This window comes from Maylandia zebra, linkage group LG17 (assembly GCF_041146795.1).
Source record: "Maylandia zebra isolate NMK-2024a linkage group LG17, Mzebra_GT3a, whole genome shotgun sequence".
Classification (NCBI taxonomy): Eukaryota; Metazoa; Chordata; class Actinopteri; order Cichliformes; family Cichlidae; genus Maylandia; species Maylandia zebra.
Genome location: NC_135183.1, coordinates 30116935 through 30131465, shown reverse-complemented (window position 1 = coordinate 30131465; position 14531 = coordinate 30116935). Strand labels below are relative to the sequence as shown.

The following is a 14531-nucleotide window of genomic DNA, read 5'->3' as shown; positions in this document are numbered from 1 at the left end:
AAGCTGTAAACAAAAAGAAGCAGTGTGCACTTTCTAAAATTATCCTGCAAGATCTTGGTTAAGGCAATGCAGGAAAAACATAAGTAAATATGTTAAAATGGCAGCATGGTGCAAACTTAGCATTCTGAAGCAATTTTTCTATGAAAGTGTCCTTGTTTGGGATGTCCTGTGTACGTGAACGAGGACACACACATGTATGGAGGCAACTAATGCCATCTACAGTCTTAGCAGTGTTGGGGAGGCTACTTTGAATACACCTCTATGTACCCAGCTGGAAAAAGTTGAACTACACCAAAGTTACCCTAGGGAGAGATTGATTTGACTAACTCAAGCTAGGTGGAAAAGTAGTTCAAACCATTAGAAAAAAAGGCAATGCACACGTGATACAAAATTACAAGAAGATATGAGTTTACAGGCCATACATAAACAACAGAAAAATGCCTCATTACTTCTGGTGCAAGGAGTTTGAAAGAATTGGTTTTCATCATCATGCTGGCATCTGAGCATGACTTAAGGTAATTCAAATCATTGAACTGTACCTCCTGACTGTGGTTATAGTGCTGGTGCCTCGAGAAGCATGCAACTATCGGTCAAACATTACGGCATGCTGTGTAGTTAACTGCACTAACAGTCCTTCTGTACTTTGTACTTTTGAGAGTGAAACTCCACTATTTTATTTGAATGTTCCTCACCACTAATGCATCCATATTGATGCCCTTTCTCACCAAGTTTACTGATATTAACTGATAATTTAACACTTCACTGTCTTCCAAGTAGGCATGTCTCTTCCTCCAAAAAAACCCAAGATGGCTAAAATGTAATCTAAAGTCTTCAAAGCAGGGATCCACAAACTAAAGGTTTAAGTCTGGGTTTGGGTCCAGGTGGTATTGTGCCCTCTAAAAAAGCATGGGACATCTTATCTGAACATTTACTAATAGATAATTAATAGTTAACAATACTAATGCAAAATTGAAATAATATTTTGTTTATTCTCAAGAAATGTTCACTGCAGACTACTATGGATACTGTGAAATCTCAACCACATAGGGATTGTCCAATTATGATGTGATGCCAGTGACTGGCTGTGGTTTAAGGGGTATCAGCCCACTAATAACAGGAGGCTTCTCCCTGTATTGAAGGAGAATCTGGAAGGCATGGTGTGAGCCTATCGAAGTGGTGTGCAGAGGCTTTTCTTGTAAGCCTCTGTGCAAGGTCTATGAGCTACTTGGGATCTCAAGTGCTACAAAAAGGAAAGCAATCGAGTCTGCCATGGAGGGCTTCCAGATGGCTTTGAATCAGGGGGAATGGTCTGTGGGCCAGTGCTGCTGGAACACAAGCCAGGACTTGATCAACCCTGGCTGGCTTGGCTGAGTGAGGTTACATGATGTTGAAAGACCCCAAACATTCAACACTGAATATGTGTCCCGGTGCATTATGGGATGTATCTTTGACTCGGGGTTTGCAATGCTCCTTCTGTTCATGCATCTAAGTGCTCCTGCGCAAAAAAGGAGCACAAAGACAAGTGGGCTCAACGTAATGTCAACGGCAAGCACCTTATACGACATCGGTTTTAACCTCAGTACTTATAAACACTTTAGCAATTTATTAACCAATGTATATTGCTAATATAAGCTCATCTCCAGCAAGCTACAGTGCATAAAATTTGTCAGCAACAGCTGACATTTTAGTTGGCAAGTCTCAGCAAGACACAGGAAGCTGCTTTTGTTTAATCTTATCTGGAATCAAGGAGCCTGCAAGTGAGCCATGTGGGCATGGAAACTGTGAAAGACAATGCAACAATAACAAAGCAGGCTGTTTGCTTCCACTCACAGCAAACAGTTAATTGAGACAATGCTTGAGACCTCATTTGAAGCTTATCTTGGGCTTGTCTTAAATGACCTAAGACTTGATTCAAACTCCAAAAAACCTAAAATCAGCTGTGATGTGACACTTTGTCATTATGCATTGTTTTTGTGCCATTAGTCATTTGTTCATGCTCTCATCCCATCTCTTTTTCTCTCTCTGTCTGTCTCTTTCTCTCTCTCTCGCGCGCTCTCTCTCTCTCTCTCTCACACACACACACACACACACACACACACACACACACACACAAAGATAGGGCTTCAGCAGCTGAGTACCAGGCAGTACTGACCTCTCGCTTTGTACATTGCTGTCATACACACACATGCACACTAAGCAGACAGTACCAGTCTCTCATCCAAGCACTGATAAAAGGGCCTTTATGCTCCAAAGGTTTTCACTGCAGTAATGCGCATGCGTGCACACACACACGCGTGCACACAGTCATGTTTCCATCACATCGGGAGCCATTACAGCCACTTACATTCCATGACGTGCTCCAAAGCATAAATACTGCTTCACTAGCTTTTACTTAAACTTAAATGTCTTAACCTTTACATTGATTTATGATTTATTATGCAGATACCCAATAGTACAATTTCCCCACAATACCCATAATACGCACACTCTCTGGCTGGAAGGATAAAACACTTCACAATTTCAAAGTTAATAAGGCGAATTTGTACATCTAAACATGTTACTTGATCTGATACCATAAGCATCGCTGGGCCGAACAAAACTCACACTGTAATGCCCGCATTAGCAGACAAACATACACATCCGATGCAGCGGGGAACTGTGGGATGACGGTGTAACAGATCAAAGCGCTAGTTTGTTTTCACTGACAGATGAGCAGGTGCACACTTTCATCTTCCACCTGCTCAGGACATTTGTTGTAGTTTGCCATTTTTACTTGAGTCTTTTCATACACATACAAGCACACTAATCTCTGTATGAAACAAGCATATAGTATACATACATACATATAGTGCATCTGAGTTTTTAAAGCTTGGTCTGTGACAAGTTTTTGGCATTAATGAACAAAACAATGCTTCGACCTATAGTAGTTAACCCTTTAAGACCTACCATAGAACCAAGTCCGCCAGAGCTTACTTTATATTTTTACATGCTGTAGTGCCATTTTTGGGAGCATTTCAAGTTGCTATACATCAATACATCTGTTATAGCCCAAATTTTAATAATATGTATGCATTAAGTCCATAGTAACTACATAAATTGCAAAAAAGTGCAATAAACTACAAAAAAATTGAAAATTGTTTTTGTTTTGTCTTTTACATATATTTCTACTTAGAGAAATTTAAGAGCTTTATCCCTCAAAACTTTAAATACAAAAAAGTTGCACAAAATTGTTTACAACAACAGGAAATTTATTTTGAGTGTCTTCATATTTTTATTTTTGAGATACACCAATTTTTATATACTGCAGAAAAAACTAAAAACAATCCTAGAATGCAAATTTGCAAAGAAAACAGCATGTGCATCAAAATAAACTATTTAAAGCAGTGCAATTTGAGTTCTAAGCATCCCAGAAACTATTCAGAAAAGCATAATGTCAAACATGACTTTTAAAAACACCAGTAAAGGCTTATGCGGCCTACAAGTAAAAAACTACATTTTCCGCGAAAATGACGTCACTTCCGGTTTCAGGCAGGTACTGGCAGACATGCGATAGTTCGCGCTGACGTCTATTCCAACTAGGAAGTGTTACAAACAGCTGATCGGATCGGCAAAGCGTGTTTCTGGAATATTATATTTTTATTCCTGCAAGCGCTTTTTATGCAATTTTTGCAAAGCTATATGTGGAAGGAAACTGTGACTTAGGACAAGCTGATGGCATCAGATGTAAGTACAACTCCTCTGGTTTTATATGCAAAAAATATTATTGCGCTACCTTACGTGGTTCCGGTGTTCTGGGAATCCCTCCTACCTGAGAAAACATCCTACCCAATGTTTCTGCGCAGACAACACCACCGGCTTTAAAGGGTTAAAGAGGTCAGAGTGAGTGGGAACTACACTGTTAAACCTCTTCTGCGTTCACTAACTGGTGTTAAATTGGATAAGCTGAGGAGACTCTTTATTAGGGAGTGATTAGTTGTTTTACAGTCACTTCAGCTTAATGTTCGACTTATAGTCTTGGCTAATTGCTCTGTTTAAAGTTTGTTTTTGTTTTTCTGCTGCTAAAGAAAGTATAAGTAATGAAAAAAACATATCAATCATGTTGCCTAAAACCTATGGAAAGCTTGAATGATGTTTTTTGAGCTATAAATATCACCTAACAATTAGACAATGAGTGGTGAGTGGTTCCTGAAGGTTGCTAACTGTTACTAGGTAAAATGAGTTGCAAAGAGGGCGCTGCAGCAAAAAACCTGCTTGTGATTGCTCTGGTCACTGGCAAATTGCCTGTAATGTCTGCAAACACTTTCCAACTACTCTCCAAACGGCAGTAGAATTTGAAAAAGTGCATCGCAAATTGGAAATAGAGAACCTTCACCATCAAAGTGAAAATTGTGCCTCAGAACTGCAGACATTACGTTTTGTCCCTCACTTTCTACAGTCTTGCAATTGCTCGGAGAGTAGCTGGTGAGAGTTTATAGACTAGTTGACGTCATACATGCAAATTACAGGTTTCTGTGGCTGTCTGCTTGGAACCAAAGTAATCGCAAGGAGGTTAAACAGGGGTAAGCACAAGAAACTACTGAAAACTTTGGAGCCCTGAGTGTTAGCGAGGATGATCTGGCAGAGAACTGTGGCACCCATCTGCCTGGAAATACCCAGCTTGATTAAACAGTAGGAGACAAGTGGGGGGAGAACAGCCGGGGGGGAAGACTTCCACTCACAGGCACAGTGCCAATCCAGTAACTCCACCTGAGGCTAAAAGCAGATACGTTAACACACAAAAAAAAGAAAAACAGAATCTAAAGCCCATCCTGCCAAACCTCATAACTGGAGGTTGCCAAATGCCTGTATATTTGTCTCTAGGCTTGTGTGACTGGGCCTTATTAACTTGATCCAACGTTGTCACCATTATCAATACAGGTCCAAAATGTTAACAAGTTAACCTCACATGGTTAGTGGTCACATCTCTGCAAAACCTCAACATCCTGTTTGTTTAACATACATTAATCTATTAACTGAAAATCTTGGCTGTGGTCTTGTCAGCAACTTAAAAGTATAACCCTCCACTTCTAATGACAGCTGTTTAAATATAGTTTATGAGTGCAGTCAGCCTTTTATAAAATTCGGCTCTGTTCTTTATTACTTTTACCTTCACAACTATTTTGCTATTCAAGCAGAACGTTAAAGCACTGACAAGGCTTGACAGCTTTAGAAAAGTTATAAAGAAAAATGGGTCAACAATTGATTGTTACTCATTTAAGTGTGTCTCTGGCCTGGTTTCCCGCAGCATCTATTATACTCTATTATAAGATGCAGACTCTTCTTCCAATGATGACTAGATGTTTCCAAAGGTGCTGTAAATTTGAATGACTCACACACAGCAAGGGGGCTTTGATAAAAGAGGTTGGCAAAGCACTGAATGTGGGAGACCGTCTCGCAGACTGCATACAAAATGAATCACATGCTCATATGAATAAAAGGTCCTCAACAATTTAGAAAAGCAAATGCTTTGATATTCCTATTGTAGAATTGCTGATAATGCCTCTTCTTGTGTCTAAAATTACCCCTACTTGAAGCGTAAAGTGGAAGTGGACACATTTTGCAGACATCTATTTGCACAAAAACACACACTCCGAAAGTGAAATCTGATTTTCATGTGGCTTCAGTTAACTTTCCCTTTGAAACAGGAAATTAAATTTTAAAACAAAGCTGCAGATAATTAAAAATGGTGCACCCACTCATTGCTTTGTTGTTACAAATCTTAAAAATGGTAATATGTAAAACATTTCACCTGCTACGCGCTCCTTTTTAATCCAGTGACACTGCTTTTCTGATGAACACTTGCATGTCTGGTCCAGCCAGTTGTTGAGCCCCTGGCACAGTTCATCTCCCATTTACAGCTTCTGCACTCTCGTTTTATATTTATTCTGACAGGATACAGTTGAACCTTGAGCTGTCTCTTTAGCAAACCTAGTAAGTGGTAAAAGCTGAAAGGTTTAGCCTGTGTTATTGGCTTTACAGTTTATTTCATGAAAACACTTTGGCATTTATGGCCACTGTTATTTTTACAATGTGGCTTTAGGGCAGACTGCAGACTACAGCACATGTGAGCACACAGTGGTGTGAACAAGCACACACATGCTATGAGTCCTGGCTTCTCTCAGCTGCATTTTGCAGTTGGATTTCATTAAATAATATCCCAGCAAATTCTACGATTGAAACCTTTCAGCTATGAAGTATTTGTAAATGCTTAGATTTAACACCCAAGAGGTACCAGGAAGCAAAAAGATACAGAGGATTATTGTGACTGGATGTCGTTTGTCACACAGCCATCTATTAAAGGTGCTCATTTGCGGGCACATGAGCAGGTTAAATATGACATGGTAGGGTTTTTTTCTTAACTGCAAATTAGAAAAAAGGAGAGCTAATCATATATATATATATATATATATGTATATATATATATATATATATATATATATATATATATATATATATCAGAGTAATGGGTTTCTAACAAGTCTGTGTGGAGATGTATGGAATGGAGTGAAAGTGCAATCAAACTTTGGCAATAACGGACTGGACTCTTTAGTGTCACTACCTGGTAATAAAATGTATTGCACAATTATTCAGTCCTCAATTCCATTTGACTGCAAGTACACGCCACTAAATTAGTTAATTATCTCAAACATTAGCCTACATTGCACAGTAGATCCAGACATTGAGCCTTTTTTTCCTTCTCAGTGCAAGGCTTTCTTTAAAAGCTACACACACACACACACACACACACACACACATACACAGACACATAAAGGCACTCAGAAAGAAAGAGAGAAAGAAAGTGCGAGCTGCATGCAGTATAACTGAGAAGGGAAGTGACAGGTTCAATGTTGCAAAATGAGAGCTTTTAAAGCACATCCTTTGACACTCAGAAGCACCCACACACTTTCGTTGGAAGCTGTAATTCAAATAAGTTTAGGGTAAGCTAATGTTTCGATGCAAAACAGAAAAAGAAAGAAAGAAAGGACCTTAAAAGCATTAACCATGCTATTCTCTTCCTATGTTAATTCTGCTCCAGTCCTTGATCAGTGCACTCAAAATACAGAAATTAGTCGTTTAAATAAGTCTAAGTGTTTCCACACCCACAGAAGGCAAAGTTAGAATAGCAAGAAATTAGTCAAATGCTAGCTTTTCTTTTTTAAGTGCAGAGAAGCATTAGTTAGTAATCATAGCAGCCAACCAGCATCTGATTGGTCACAGGCCTCACACATTGATCAAATTACGGTAATATATGATGCAACAGTTAAAGAGGAACATAAAATGCAAGAGTATATAAAAATCGGTGTATCTACCATGCAAGAGATGCAGCAGTGACAAAGACAGGTTGCCAAGAAGATGTACCCTGGTGTTTATTTAAGTGAAAGATACACATACAGGCTTATTTTGACTACCTGAGCCAAGTTTCGACAAATTCCCCAGCCTGCTGGAACTTGCTTGGAAGGTCAGATTTTTTCTGACATCACCAAACACGTGACACAAGAACCCATACTGTGTTTATTGTGCACTATGTTTTACATATAGATACATTCAAATCGCATGAAGATTCACCCACCAGTAACTGATGTACTTGCACTGCCATGTCAGCAGCCCTCTGCATATTTCCTCTTTACATATTCTTGGTTCAGCTTTGGTCTCCAGCTTCTTCTTTTGCTTGCTTCTGCATGTGCTGAGTGGGTGAGTTTCAGGGCCAGAGTAAGATGGCTTTTAACAGCGTGCACTGTAACACATAGAAACCTCTTTTAGTATCATTATGAGGTGTAAGAAGCTCCGCAAAAAAGAAGCTGTAGCACATACTGCAGAAAAGCACGGCCCGCACCTCCCGTTAAGGATGAAAAATAATGAAATGCATTTTAAAGAGACCATATAGAAGGAAAGATAACACTGAAACGTTGCACTTTTATCAGTAAAACTTGGGGATAATATGAAATGTTGTTGTAGTGGAGTCAGTATAGCCAAAGGGTGGAATAAGCCAACTGGAATTTAATCAATCACATTTCCTGGTGACTATGAAAATAGTGTTGTCATTCTAATATTAAAAAAAATGAGTGAGAGTGTTATTTTAAGAGTGTTATTATAAATGCAAACAAAATTGCTCATGCTTTTGGCATAACTTCAATCATTATTATTATTGTTTTTTTAAACGTCAGATTTATGGCGGCTCATTTAACTAGAACTAACAGCACCCAGATTACGTTGAAAAAACAGGTTGGACAAGCAAAACGGACTGGAGTGGGGTAGCGCTGTGTTTGAAGCAAAGTTAGATAAAACTAGGTTACTGGGGCATAAAGAGAAATGACAAAAAAGGAAGTGGTTGAAGTGTTGCATTGTGTGTTTCAGAAAACCCTTTGTCAGTGAATGAAGCTTGCCTGAAGCTCTAAGGTACTGAATTTCTGTGAAAATGATCTGCTTGAATGTACAGTCATGGTGAAAAAAAAAAAGAAAAGTACACCCTCTGTCTGTTCTACGATCATACATGTATGGACATTAAAAAATGTTGTCCTTTTCAGGGCTTAGAATTAGGTAATTGTAACCGTTGATGAACGGAACACATAACATATTACACTGTGTCATTATTTGCTTAACAAATACTGAGCCAAAATGCAGAAGCAGTGTGTGTAAATATAGTACGCTCCATGATTTAATAGCTTGTAGGACCACCCTTAGCACCAGTTTAGAACTTTATCAATATTTCTCATGTCATTGTGGACAAATTTTTTCTCACTCTTCTTTACAATGTTGCTTCAGATCATTGAAGTTTGTGGGCACTTGTTTATTCGCGTGCTTCTTAAACTGGACCGGACCATTACGACACCATGATTATTTTCTTTTTTTTTTGTCATTCTGTTATAGATTTACTTCTGTGCTTGGGATTGTTGCCCTGTTACATCACCCAGTTTCAGCCAAGCTTTAGCTGTTGTACAAATAGCTTCATATTTGACTTTAGAATACTTTGGTATACAAAGAAGTTCGTATTTGACTCAGTGATTGCAAGGTGCCCAGGTTCTGTGGTTGCAAAACAACCCAAAATCATTGGCCCTCCACCATCATGTTTGACAGTTGGCTTTATCTAAATATGGCTTTGTGCATTATGGCCAAACATCTCCACTTTACTCTCTTGCTGCCAATCTGCTGCCAAGCTCATTTTAGAAAGAAGCGGCTTTCACCATGCAACCTTTCCAAACAAGCCATAGATGTCCTGTTGTTTTCTCATTGGACTTTCATTATTAACATGCTAAGTGAGGCCTATAGAGATGTAGCTCTTGGGCTTTTCCATTTTCTCTGAGCATTGCATATTACCTAACCTTTAGGAGAATTTTCTGGGACTTCCAATCCTGGGAACGACTGGCAACTATGTTGGACATTTTCCACTTTTGAATAATCTTTCTCACTGTAGGCTTTAATATTCAGAAATAACCTTATAGCTCTCCCCTGGTTGATGCGCAGCACAACAACTGCTTATCTAAAATCATGGCTGATGTTCTTACTTCCTCCTAAACACATACTAACAGTGTAATGTGTCATATTTTGTTGTTCATCTGAGGTTATAGTAACTTAATTTTAAGACCTGCTGAGGACCAGATTTGTTTTTGTTATGTCCTGATATGTAAAACCTTAGAATTGACAGAGTTTGTGCTTTCTTTGTGCTTTCTTTGTTCCATGACTGTAGCTCTCCTGCGACTGCCTGCACTCTGAACAACAATTAAAGAGTTTCAAATGAGTCTAATTCTTTAGATAATGGATTCCAGGCAAACTGGATTCCAGGTTTTACAATGCAAACCAAAGTGACTTCCTGTGAAATGACTGCAATGGTAAAAAAAAGGAGAAGCTTTCAGTTCTCTCCAGGTTATGCTTGAAAAGCATAAACAACTGTCCTGGAATTAGAGACATGATAGTTAAAGGTGAAAAGACTATTTTGACATTTTGTGATATGCTTACTGATTTCCTTGACTAAATCTGAGATAACTGAGAACTCTCTCATGACTATACATTAAATATTTATGTGAAGCTTTTCTTCTCTTCTTGCAATTTCCACAAATTCAAATTTTAGCAGAATGTCATCCATATTCGCCAACACCAGTCAGATAGTAATAAAAAGGAAAAGTGACATTAAGCCTGTTCAGCCTGTTGTGTAGGGGGAAAGCAGACTGGAGTATCTCGGTCATGCATGTTCTCCATAAACTCTCTGTGTGCCTCAAGTTATAATAACATACTCTGGGATGTAATATATTAGGATGCACACATTAGGATATTAAGCTTTAATTAGGCTTGCTTGACGGCTCAGCCAACTCACTGCAAGAAAGCAAATATGCATACATGCCCAACTGCTCCTTTAAATGAGATTAGCTGCATGCTACAGCACAGTGGGGTCAGGATGCTACCTGAGCTTATAGAAATGTTTAATGTTTATCGATGGGCAGCATTGTCACTTCACAGGAACTGCAGATGCCTTTGTTGTGGCCTGTAACTTTGTGGAACAAAATATGTTCTCCTATGAAGACACATTTTGCATTTTGAGTGTCACAGGCTGTATTTTTACGGACACTTCCTGCATTCAGGAGTGCTTTTGTATACTTTATCTGCTTTAGTCTGTACTTGGCTAACCTGTTTTTGCAACCTCATAATTCTTTCTTTGCCTAAAGGAAAGTGCAGGATAAAAATGTGCAGCATGCACACACAGGCAAAGGAACACCACCTCACACACACGCACCAGGAACGAAGACCAGGCTTGAAAAAATTGATCTGCGTTGAGACACTCGTTCCTGTTTCGCTGGCACATTAAGCTACAGGTGGCCATGTGAAAACTCCAAAAACAAAAACAAGTTAATGGCTCACTTTTTGCTGTAGCCTTGCCACTGCTTCCAGTAACAAACACAGGTAGAAGTCACAGGCGTGAACACATCCTTTTCAACTCTTTACCAGCTGATTTTCCTGTACCAGCGACACAGAGCGAATCATCCTGCTGTTCACCGTGGAAACTTTAAGTTCAGATGAAAGCTGTTGGTGATGACTGTGAAAATTAGTCAGCAGTTTTCATAATCCACAATCACATTTTTGTGTGTGGCATTTTCAAAACAGTTGCTTTAGTAAAATAACATTTGCATGACAATCTGGAGGAAGCAGCAAGCGTGAAGTGTGTTTCCAAATTAGTGAAGTGAAATTTTGTTTTAAAAAAATTAAAGAAAACGTGAGCATAGAGTGGGCCTGCTGCTGAAGTGAAAGCCTCTTTCTTTCAGGGTAAATTAGTCAATATTTAGGAAAAGATGGTGGGGGCGTCATTGAACAGCCTCAACAATTATCGGTCTAAATAAAAAATGGCAAAGCACGTGTTAAAAACAAATGAAATAAAAACACGATGAGCGGCGCGTGTTGGTTCACACTGCTGCTGTCTGGTGGGTCATTATGCACGGGTTTGCCTCCGGTAGCCGTTGTAAATTACCTCAGCAGGAAATAAAACCATTTCCGGCTTGAGTTGTCAAAATAAGATCGAAGCGTCTGCTGAATAACCTTTTCTGTTTGCTTGACAATGAACAAAAAATGAGCCTAAAACAGAAACTGTCTTTGCTTACTTTTCAATACAGACAATTATTAATTATTAGTCAACTATTAACTTAAAAACGAAAAAAAGTCAAATCAATTTCGGATCCATTTCTCCCTACATTATAAAATAATTAACACGTGTTTCTTATTTCTAATGACTGAATAATACATCCTACATTATATGATAGCTTTTCTATTAGAATGACACTGAGAGCTTGAGAGCTTACAGTACTTACTATTGCTGAAGCTGCTCCAGTAGATCCACGAAGGGGCACAGCTGGATCTCCATCACTTCAACATATATGCTTCAAGTACCTGAAGAAAACAGACTCTGGTGGGGGCTGCATTGCATGGGTTTGTACTCAACAACAGCCCTTTCACGACTGAACACGCTTGCAGGAGGGATATAGGAAGTTTGTGAGTTTATGAGGAGTAATTTATTTTATTTTGAAAAGCGGCCTTATACAGCTCCAGCATCCTCGCTCGCAGCAGTGAATTGATGCGGCTGTGCTGCGTGAAAGCCCAGCAGTTGCTTTGACGAGTCATCGCTGGAGAAGATCCCAGAGCAGACGGATCCGCTGTCTGATGGCTTGAAAACGGGGAATCACTGTGGACCGCAGCGGATTTATAGCATCGTACGAGCCCGGAGGAGCGACGCGGAGGCGGCACGAGCGGACCGGGTGCCGACACGGGTCGGGATACGTTACCTTTAAGTGAGGCTGTTATCGTTTTTTTTGTTTTTGGAAGCCTTACACAGACAATACGGAGAGAAAAGTAGTACCACAGCCTCCGCGACAGCAGCGGTCGAACTTGTCATCTCTGTCCTGTGGGAGGTGTCTGTCTGTCGGCTTGGGGCTCTCTGCACGCACCGCTCGTCTCGTCACTGATTGGACCTTTTTAATTTGAGGGATATTTGTTGTGTTTTGTACAAATCGCTCTTATTTAGTGTTTTCCCTCAACCAACTGTGGCTTTAATGTGACGCACCACACTGACACTTGTGCTGTGTGTAGAGCAGACCCTCTGCAGAGGAGTAAAAGGCTCCCTAATCAAGTTTTTCCCCCCTTCACATTTCTGCGGCAACAGCACAGACCACACCGATGTCATAGGTAATGCTTCGCCTTTGTTTTTGCATCGCAATGCTTTCTGCAGAGTCGTTGCTCGCGTCTTTGTTTTTGCCTGTAGACAAACTTGTCGACACAGCCTCGTTTTCTGGAGTTCCTCAACAGGCAGCAGTGAAGCCGTCACTGCACGGGGTTGCTCTGCAGCTTTAATTAAGCTCACTGCATTTCCACTCTGCTCAGTGGCAAGGCTTCTCACGAGTGCAGCACTGCTGTTCTCATACATCATACCATAGCAATATAAAGACCACTGAGCGAAAGCCAGCCAAGGTTTATTTGCTCATGTGCACACATCAGGCTTTTATGATCCGCTCGTAACCGCTGGAGTTCATTTACTGATGATGTGATAACAAAGCCTTTATATATCAATAATAATGTTGCTGCTTCTACCTGTTTTAATGCTGCCCTTATCATTCTACTTGAAAAATAAGTTTAGATCATAGAGTTTTGCTTAGGCAAGTGGTATCAAACATGTGGCTCGTGGACCAGGAATCAGTCCGTTTTAGGGCCCATGGATGTCTTAGCCATGATATGCCATGATTTCTCCACAAGCTGACACTCATTTAATAAGAAGAAGTAATAATCTTTCTTGTTGCGCCTTCTTTGAGGCATTTTTTTTAACCTGAGCTTGTAATTTCAAAGTTAAAAAGAAATCTTCTTCCTATTAGACCAGATTTGCTTATATTGAATATAAATTAACATTGTATACATACTTTACACATTTTTTTTTTTTAGCAGTGGTGCAATAGAAACGCAAATATAAAAGCATCGGGTTATTAAAGGGACACTTCAAATTGGTACTTGGGGGACACCAGTGATGCAGTAATCCACAGTACTTATTGCAAACACTGAAGTTTAAGTCTGACTGTATTGACCTTTTTCTGACTGTTAAAAGTCTTTATTTATGCTTCCGTCAGCTGTTATGAAATCACAGGAGTGATCTATAGACACACCTGCAGTGACTCCATCGTGTAGTGGGTTACACATTCAGTCCCCAGTCCAGTCTTGGGAGGAGACACAAATTCCTTTGGGGTTGTATCAGGAAGGGCATCTGTTGTAACATAGCTGATAGGAGCTTCTTGACATAGGCACAACTTCATGTTTGTTTTTTCCTACCAGCAGTAATTCATATTTTGAGTTAATTGTCACAACAGTATCAGTGCAGCCATCGTTTCAGACAGCTGTCCAACAGAGGTGCTACACTTTCAAAGATCGTTTCATTCGCTCCCAGACTGGAACCTAACTCGTCTGAGTAAAGGGCTTCTCTTAGGGCAGAATGTGTGTAAGGCTTAATAATCTGTGGTATTATTTCATGGAAATTTAAACATTTGCTTAAAGATTTGTGTCGTTATGCATGTAATGGAGCACCAAACATAGGTGTACGGTGCAGATTTCAATATTAGAAAGGGTTCAAATAAGCAGTAAGGTCATAGCTTTCAGGTGCATCCGTACTATAACCTTCTCAGCGGTTGTCTTTTAACCGTTTCCCTAAATTGAGATGATAAAAAATAGTTTCTGGGACTAAATGAAACACAATTGTGGCTTAAAAATGTCTTCTGAAGAATAGCGCATATGTAAATTTAATGGCCACAAACTGGGACCATCCTCTGCGTTCTTCTTTGCACATCAGTGTCAAACTTGTGAAAACTTGCTTTGGTTTGTTTTGAAGCTTGAATACGTTTACAGTGAATTGTTTCTAACATCACACATGAAAGCAGCTGCTCGTTCTTTGAGCCGGTGCCACTGTGATCACCGAGTAGAAGGCGTCTGTAGGACGTTACGCGAGCCGACTTGCAAGTTCTGAACGTAGTAATTAG

The 14531-nt window shown here is 39.7% G+C and overlaps 1 protein-coding gene across 15 annotated transcripts in view; it reads left to right on the top strand.

Annotated features, from left to right (window-relative positions):
* The first annotated feature begins 12097 nt into the window (after nt 1–12097).
* Nucleotides 12098–14531, top strand: part of wnk1b (WNK lysine deficient protein kinase 1b) — a 95025-nt gene continuing 92591 nt past the window's right edge. For 10 of the 15 annotated variants that reach the window (XM_076875698.1, XM_076875699.1, XM_024805617.2 and 7 more), the window contains exon 1: nt 12099–12702. The gene's annotated coding sequence lies outside the window, so the exon portion shown is untranslated. Of the gene's footprint in view, nt 12703–14531 lie in introns of all 15 variants that reach the window. The other 5 variants (XM_076875707.1, XM_076875706.1, XM_076875705.1 and 2 more) reach the window with 4 other exon arrangements.